General features: G+C 44.7%; 2 non-coding genes across 2 annotated transcripts; both read right to left on the bottom strand.

The window, feature by feature from the left end:
• Window positions 1-478: 478 nt before the first annotated feature.
• On the bottom strand, window positions 479-597 carry LOC143284367 (5S ribosomal RNA). Its single transcript, XR_013055522.1, has one exon. It is a non-coding gene; the product is annotated as a 5S ribosomal RNA (ribosomal RNA).
• A 1,202-nt stretch (window positions 598-1,799) lies between these two features.
• LOC143284379 (5S ribosomal RNA) lies at window positions 1,800-1,918 on the bottom strand. Its single transcript, XR_013055534.1, has one exon. It is a non-coding gene; the product is annotated as a 5S ribosomal RNA (ribosomal RNA).
• Between the last annotated feature and the right edge of the window lie 3,848 nt (window positions 1,919-5,766).

Raw genomic sequence — 5,766 nt, 5'->3', positions numbered from 1 at the left:
TGTCTTGAATTAAACATTTACACTTGTCTTTGTAATTTGAGCTATTCAATCATTACCACAAGACAAAAACGCCTCAATTTATTTGAGCTATTCAATCATAACTACAAGACAAAAACGCCTCAATTTTTCGTCAAATCCTACATCTTTTCATATTTACAATGAAATAATTGAGGAAATAGATCGTCACAAAATGACTGATGTTACATCAGATAATAACCTATATTCTGGTCAGATCACTATTATGGCGTTGTGCCCATAAATATACCAGCTGTCTAAAGTGAAACATTTCTTGAATCTGCATTTCGGAACTTATTCTTCTATGCCTACATGACTCACATATTAATTCCGCTTCAGCTATTTGGGATGAAGCTAGTGACAGCGTCCTCAAACAGAAAAAAAGAAGATAATAAGACGAAGATGAAAAAAGCGAATAAAATAGAAGAAACGAAGGGTAGGGAGAGTAAAAATGGAAAAAGACTGCCAACAGCACCCGGTGTTCCCAGGCGGTCACCCATCCAAGTATTAACCGGGCCCGACGTTGCTTAATTTCGGTGATCAGACGAGAACCGGTGTTTTCAACGTGGTATGGCCGTTGGCGTCAACTGACAGAAAATTATATGATCATGAAGCATATCGTGAACAGCGATCGCCTTTTCCGTTTGTGTCTCGTCTTTCGACAAAATAATACAATCAGCAAACACACAACATAAAGCGGAAATATCCATATTTCTTCCCCTCCATTCCTCCATGTGTGTGGCAGAGTGAATGTCCACGCCTTGTTGTGAACGCCACTCAGTCCGTTTTGAGGGGAATTATTGTGGATATGGCCCAGACATCTCCCAGGCATCTCCTCAGTTCACCACACAGTCTATGTCTTCTTCCCGTGTCCATGCACAGGAAAGGCAGAGAGCTAGTCAGACAGACAGAGAGACAGACAGAGAGACACGTAAATTTATGTCCGACGAGACTCAACAGTATCGAAACTGCGAGACCGAGCGAACCAACAGGTCAAAGAGACATAACTCTTCTCAAATACTTTTGAAGCAGTTTTTTCCCCTGAGTAATAGCCGTCTTCACCTCACCCATCATTCTTACAGGGCAGAGACTTTCGGGTATATGATGTCTACTATATTCACCTTTCAAAGATCAAAAGAATGAACAAGGATTCCTGCTGATTTCATGTTCCATCACACGCATGCCTTTCAGTGACAGTAGCATGCTACCCATGAACACAATTTTACTGTTGGCCGACTTTTAAACATCTTCACCTTAGAGATTTTCAAATTCTCTCGTTATTTCTTTGTAAACCCAGACCAAATAACGTGACTTCTAGCACCTCACAAAGAGATATTCATGCACACATCTACTTCATTTCTTTAAAAAAAATTACAAAAATAAATTTAAGAAAGGCAGATGAATACGATGCCCACTCAGCAGAGCATTCCTGGACAAGTCAGTGAAAAGAAAATATGCAGTAAGACATGATAACAAGTCACTGTGAGCTCTGAATAATAGTAAATTAATGATTATAATGATAATAATAACAATAACAATAATAAGAATGACGACGACAACAACAACAACATCAACAACAACAACAATTAAAATAAATTAAAAACAGCAGCAACAACAACAAAAACAACAGCAATAGCAGCAGCAGCAGCAACAACAACAACACTACTACTACTACTACTACTACTACTACTAAGAAGAAGAAGAAGAAGATGATGATGATGATGATGGAAAAAGCGAATAAAATAGAAGAAACGAAGGGTTAGGGAGAGTTAATTTAAAAAGAATGTCCACAGCACCCGGTGTTCCCAGGCGGTCACCCATCCAAGTACTAACCGTACCCGACGTTGCTTAACTTCGGTGATCAGACGAGAACCGTTGTTTTCAACGTGATATGGCCGTTGACAATATGGCACAAAGTATTAAATCTTACAGATCGTCACTGGCGGTCCGCGTCTCCTTGCCTACTGTTTCTATTTTGCAATGTGCTTTAAATAGTGGTGAAGGAGACATAGACTGTGCTTCAGACAGTGGGGAAGGTGATATAGACTGTGCTTCAGACAGTGGTGAAGGAGACATAGACTGTGCTTCAGACAGTGGGGAAGGTGATATAGACTGTGCCTCAGACAGTGGGGGAGGAGATATAGACTGTGCTTCAGACAGTGGGGAGAAGATATAGACTGTGCTTCAGACAGTGGGGAAGGTGATATAGACTGTGCTTCAGACAGTGGGGAAGGTGATATAGACTGTGCTTCAGACAGTGGGGGAGGAGATATAGACTGTGCTTCAGACAGTGAGGAAGGTGATATAGACTGTGCTTCAGACAGTGGGGAAGGTGATATAGACTGTGCTTCAGACAGTGGGGAAGGTGATATAGACTGTTATGTGCTTCAGACAGTGGGGAAGGAGATATAGACTGTGCTTCAGACAGTGGGGAAGGAGATATAGACTGTGCTTCAGACAGTGGGGGAGAAGATATAGACTGTGCTTCAGACAGTGGGGAAGGAGATATAGACTGTGCTTCAGACAGTGGGGAAGGAGATATAGACTGTGCTTCAGACAGTGGGGAAGGTGATATAGGCTGTGCTTCAGACAGTAGGGAAGGTGATATAGTCTGTGCTTCAGACAGTGGGGGAGAAGATATAGACTGTGCTTCAGACAGTGGGGAAGGAGATATAGACTGTGCTTGAGACAGTGGGGAAGGTGATATAGACTGTGCTTCAGACAGTGGGGAGAAGATATAGACTGTGCTTCAGACAGTGGGGAAGGTGATATAGACTGTCCTTCAGACAGTGAGGAAGGTGATATAGACTGTGCTTCAGACAGTGGGGAAGGAGATATAGACTGTGCTTCAGACAGTGAGGAAGGTGATATAGATTGTGCTTCAGACAGTGGTGAAGGAGACATAGACTGTGCTTCAGACAGTGAGGAAGGTGATATAGACTGTGCTTCAGACAGTGGGGGAGGAGATATAGACTGTGCTTCAGACAGTGAGGAAGGTGATATAGACTGTGCTTCAGACAGTGGGGGAGGAGATATAGACTGCTTCAGACAGTGGGGAAGGAGGTATAGACTGTGCTTCAGACAGTGGGGGAGGAGATATAGACTGTGCTTCAGACAGTGGGGAAGGAGATATAGACTGTGCTTCAGACAGTGGGGGAGGAGATATAGACTGTGCTTCAGACAGTGAGGAAGGTGATATAGACTGTGCTTCAGACAGTGGGGGAGGAGATATAGACTGTGTTTCAGACAGTGGGGGAGGAGATATAGACTGTGCTTCAGACAGTGGGGAAGGAGATATAGACTGTGCTTCAGACAGTAGGGAAGGAGGTATAGACTGCCATGTGCTTCAGACAGTGGGGAAGGAGATATAGACTGTGCTTCAGACAGTGGGGGAGGAGATATAGACTGTGCTTCAGACAGTGGGGAAGGAGATATAGACTGTCATGTGCTTCAGACAGTGGGGAAGGAGATATAGACTGTGCTTCAGACAGTGGGGGAGGAGATATAGACTGTGCTTCAGACAATGGGGAAGGAGATATAGACTGTCATGTGCTTCAAACAGTGGTAAAGGAGATATAGACTGTGCTTCAGACAGTGGGGGAGGAGATATAGACTGCTTCAGACAGTGGAGGAGGAGATATAGACTGTGCTTCAGACAGTGGGGAAGGAGATATAGACTGTGCTTCAGACAGTGGGGAAGGAGATATAGACTGCTTCAGACAGTGGGGAAGGAGATATAGACTGTGCTTCAGACAGTGGGGGAGGAGATATAGACTGCTTCAGACAGTGGGGAAGGAGGTATAGACTGCCATGTGCTTCAGACAGTGGGGAAGGAGACGTAGACTTATTCATTGATTTGTCTAAACAAGACAGACGATCTACGATCGTGGTTCTGGGTTTTATAAAGATATAACTCGACCCTGAAAAAATGAACTGAAAAAAGAGCAGATGAATGGAACAATGAACTGAAAAAAGAGCAGATAAATGTAACAATCAACTGAAAAAAGGGCAGATAAATGGAACAATCAACTGAAAGAAGGGCATATAAATTGAACAATGAACTGGGAAAAAACAAAAAACAAAAACACATGAACATGTACGATGGCCACAAAACAAAGTATTTGTCATCTATAAAGAACAATGTCATACATAACAGCTAATTGTCATCATAATAATAACATATGATGATGATGATGATGATAATAATAATAATAATAATAATAATAATAATAATAATAATTATTATTATTATTATTATTAATCATAAGATTAGCTCTTACCGTGTGGCTGTAAGTACACTTAAGACACAAACTCGTGTTCTGATGATGATGATGATGATGATGATGATGATGATGATGATGATGATTATGATGATGGAGTCTCCCGTCGGTCCGACGGATGAGTAGGCAGGCAGGCTTATCTGTCGGTGTGTGTCCTCATGTGGGAGAAGAGGCCGATTCTGGATGCGCCGCACTTCCCACAGGTGTTGCAAGGGAACACGTCTCCAGAAGTTGAGCCCTGCTTCCTTCGCTCACGCTTCTCCTTAATGGCCAGCGTTCTATTGTTTTTAAACGTCTTTATGCCACTAGAGCACAGCATCCTCCAGCGACAGCGGTCAAGGGCATCAGTTTCCCAGGAAACGATGTCTATGTCACAGGCTTTGTCTTCAAGGTGTCCTTGAAGCGCTTGCAGGGTCTTCCAAGTTCACGGTGGCCTTCCTTCAGCTGGCCATACAAAAGCATCTTCGGGATCCTGCTGTCTTTCATGCTGACAACGTGTCCTGTCCAGCGTAGCTGGCACTGGATCAGCAGGCTTTCGATGCTGGGCAGGCCGCTCCTCTCTAGGACCTGGAGGTTGGAGACCCTGTCTTGCCACTTTATGCCGAGGATCCTTCGTAGGCATCTCTGGTGAAAACTGTTCAAGTTGTTGAATGTGATGACGATACATCGTCCATGTTTCACAGCAGTACAACAAGGTGGTCAGCACAACAGCTCTGTAGGTTTTCATCTTGGTGCTGAGCCTGATGCCTTTGTTGTTCCACAGCCTGTTGTTGAGTCTGCCAAAGGCTGAGCTGGCCTTGGCGATGCGCAGCGTCACTTCTGCATCGAGGGCTCCGTTGCTGCACAGGGTGCTGCCCAGGTAGCAAAACTTGTCGACTGACTTGATCTCTGTGTCATTGATCTTGACTGCAGGTGGGGGGAGGCACTGGCGTTCTGTGAGCTAGCTGGTTGGTACATGGACTCGGTCTTGCTGAGGCTGATGGAGAGTCTAAAGCGCCGGCAGGAGGTTGAGAACCTGTCCATAATGAACTGCATGTCCTCATGGGTGTGTGCAGCAAGCGCGCAGTCATCAGCGAAGAGGAACTCTCTCATCAGTGCCTCAAACACCCTGGACCTGGCATGGAGTCGCCGCAAGTTGAAAAGTTTGCCATCTGTGCGAAACTGAATGTAGATGCCCCGGTCAGTCTTGGAAGGCATCAATCAGCATGGCAGAGAAGAGAATGAAGAACAGTGTGGGTGCCAAGACGCAGCCCTACTTCACTCCATTTACCACAGTGAACGGATCCGACATGTCAGTATTTTCCTGTACTCTCGCCTGCATGCCATCGTGGACAGACGCAATCAGCTGGATTAGGTTCTCTGGGCAGCCGAACTTTAGGAGGATATTCCACATACCATGGCGGTTCACCGTGTCAAAGGCCTTAGTCAGGTCTACAAAGACCATGTGGAGCTCCTTGTTCTGCTCACGGCA

This window comes from Babylonia areolata, chromosome 7 (assembly GCF_041734735.1).
Source record: "Babylonia areolata isolate BAREFJ2019XMU chromosome 7, ASM4173473v1, whole genome shotgun sequence".
NCBI lineage: Eukaryota > Metazoa > Mollusca > Gastropoda > Neogastropoda > Buccinidae > Babylonia > Babylonia areolata.
Note: the sequence above shows the minus strand (reverse complement) of the source record. Positions and strands in the feature narration are given on the sequence as shown.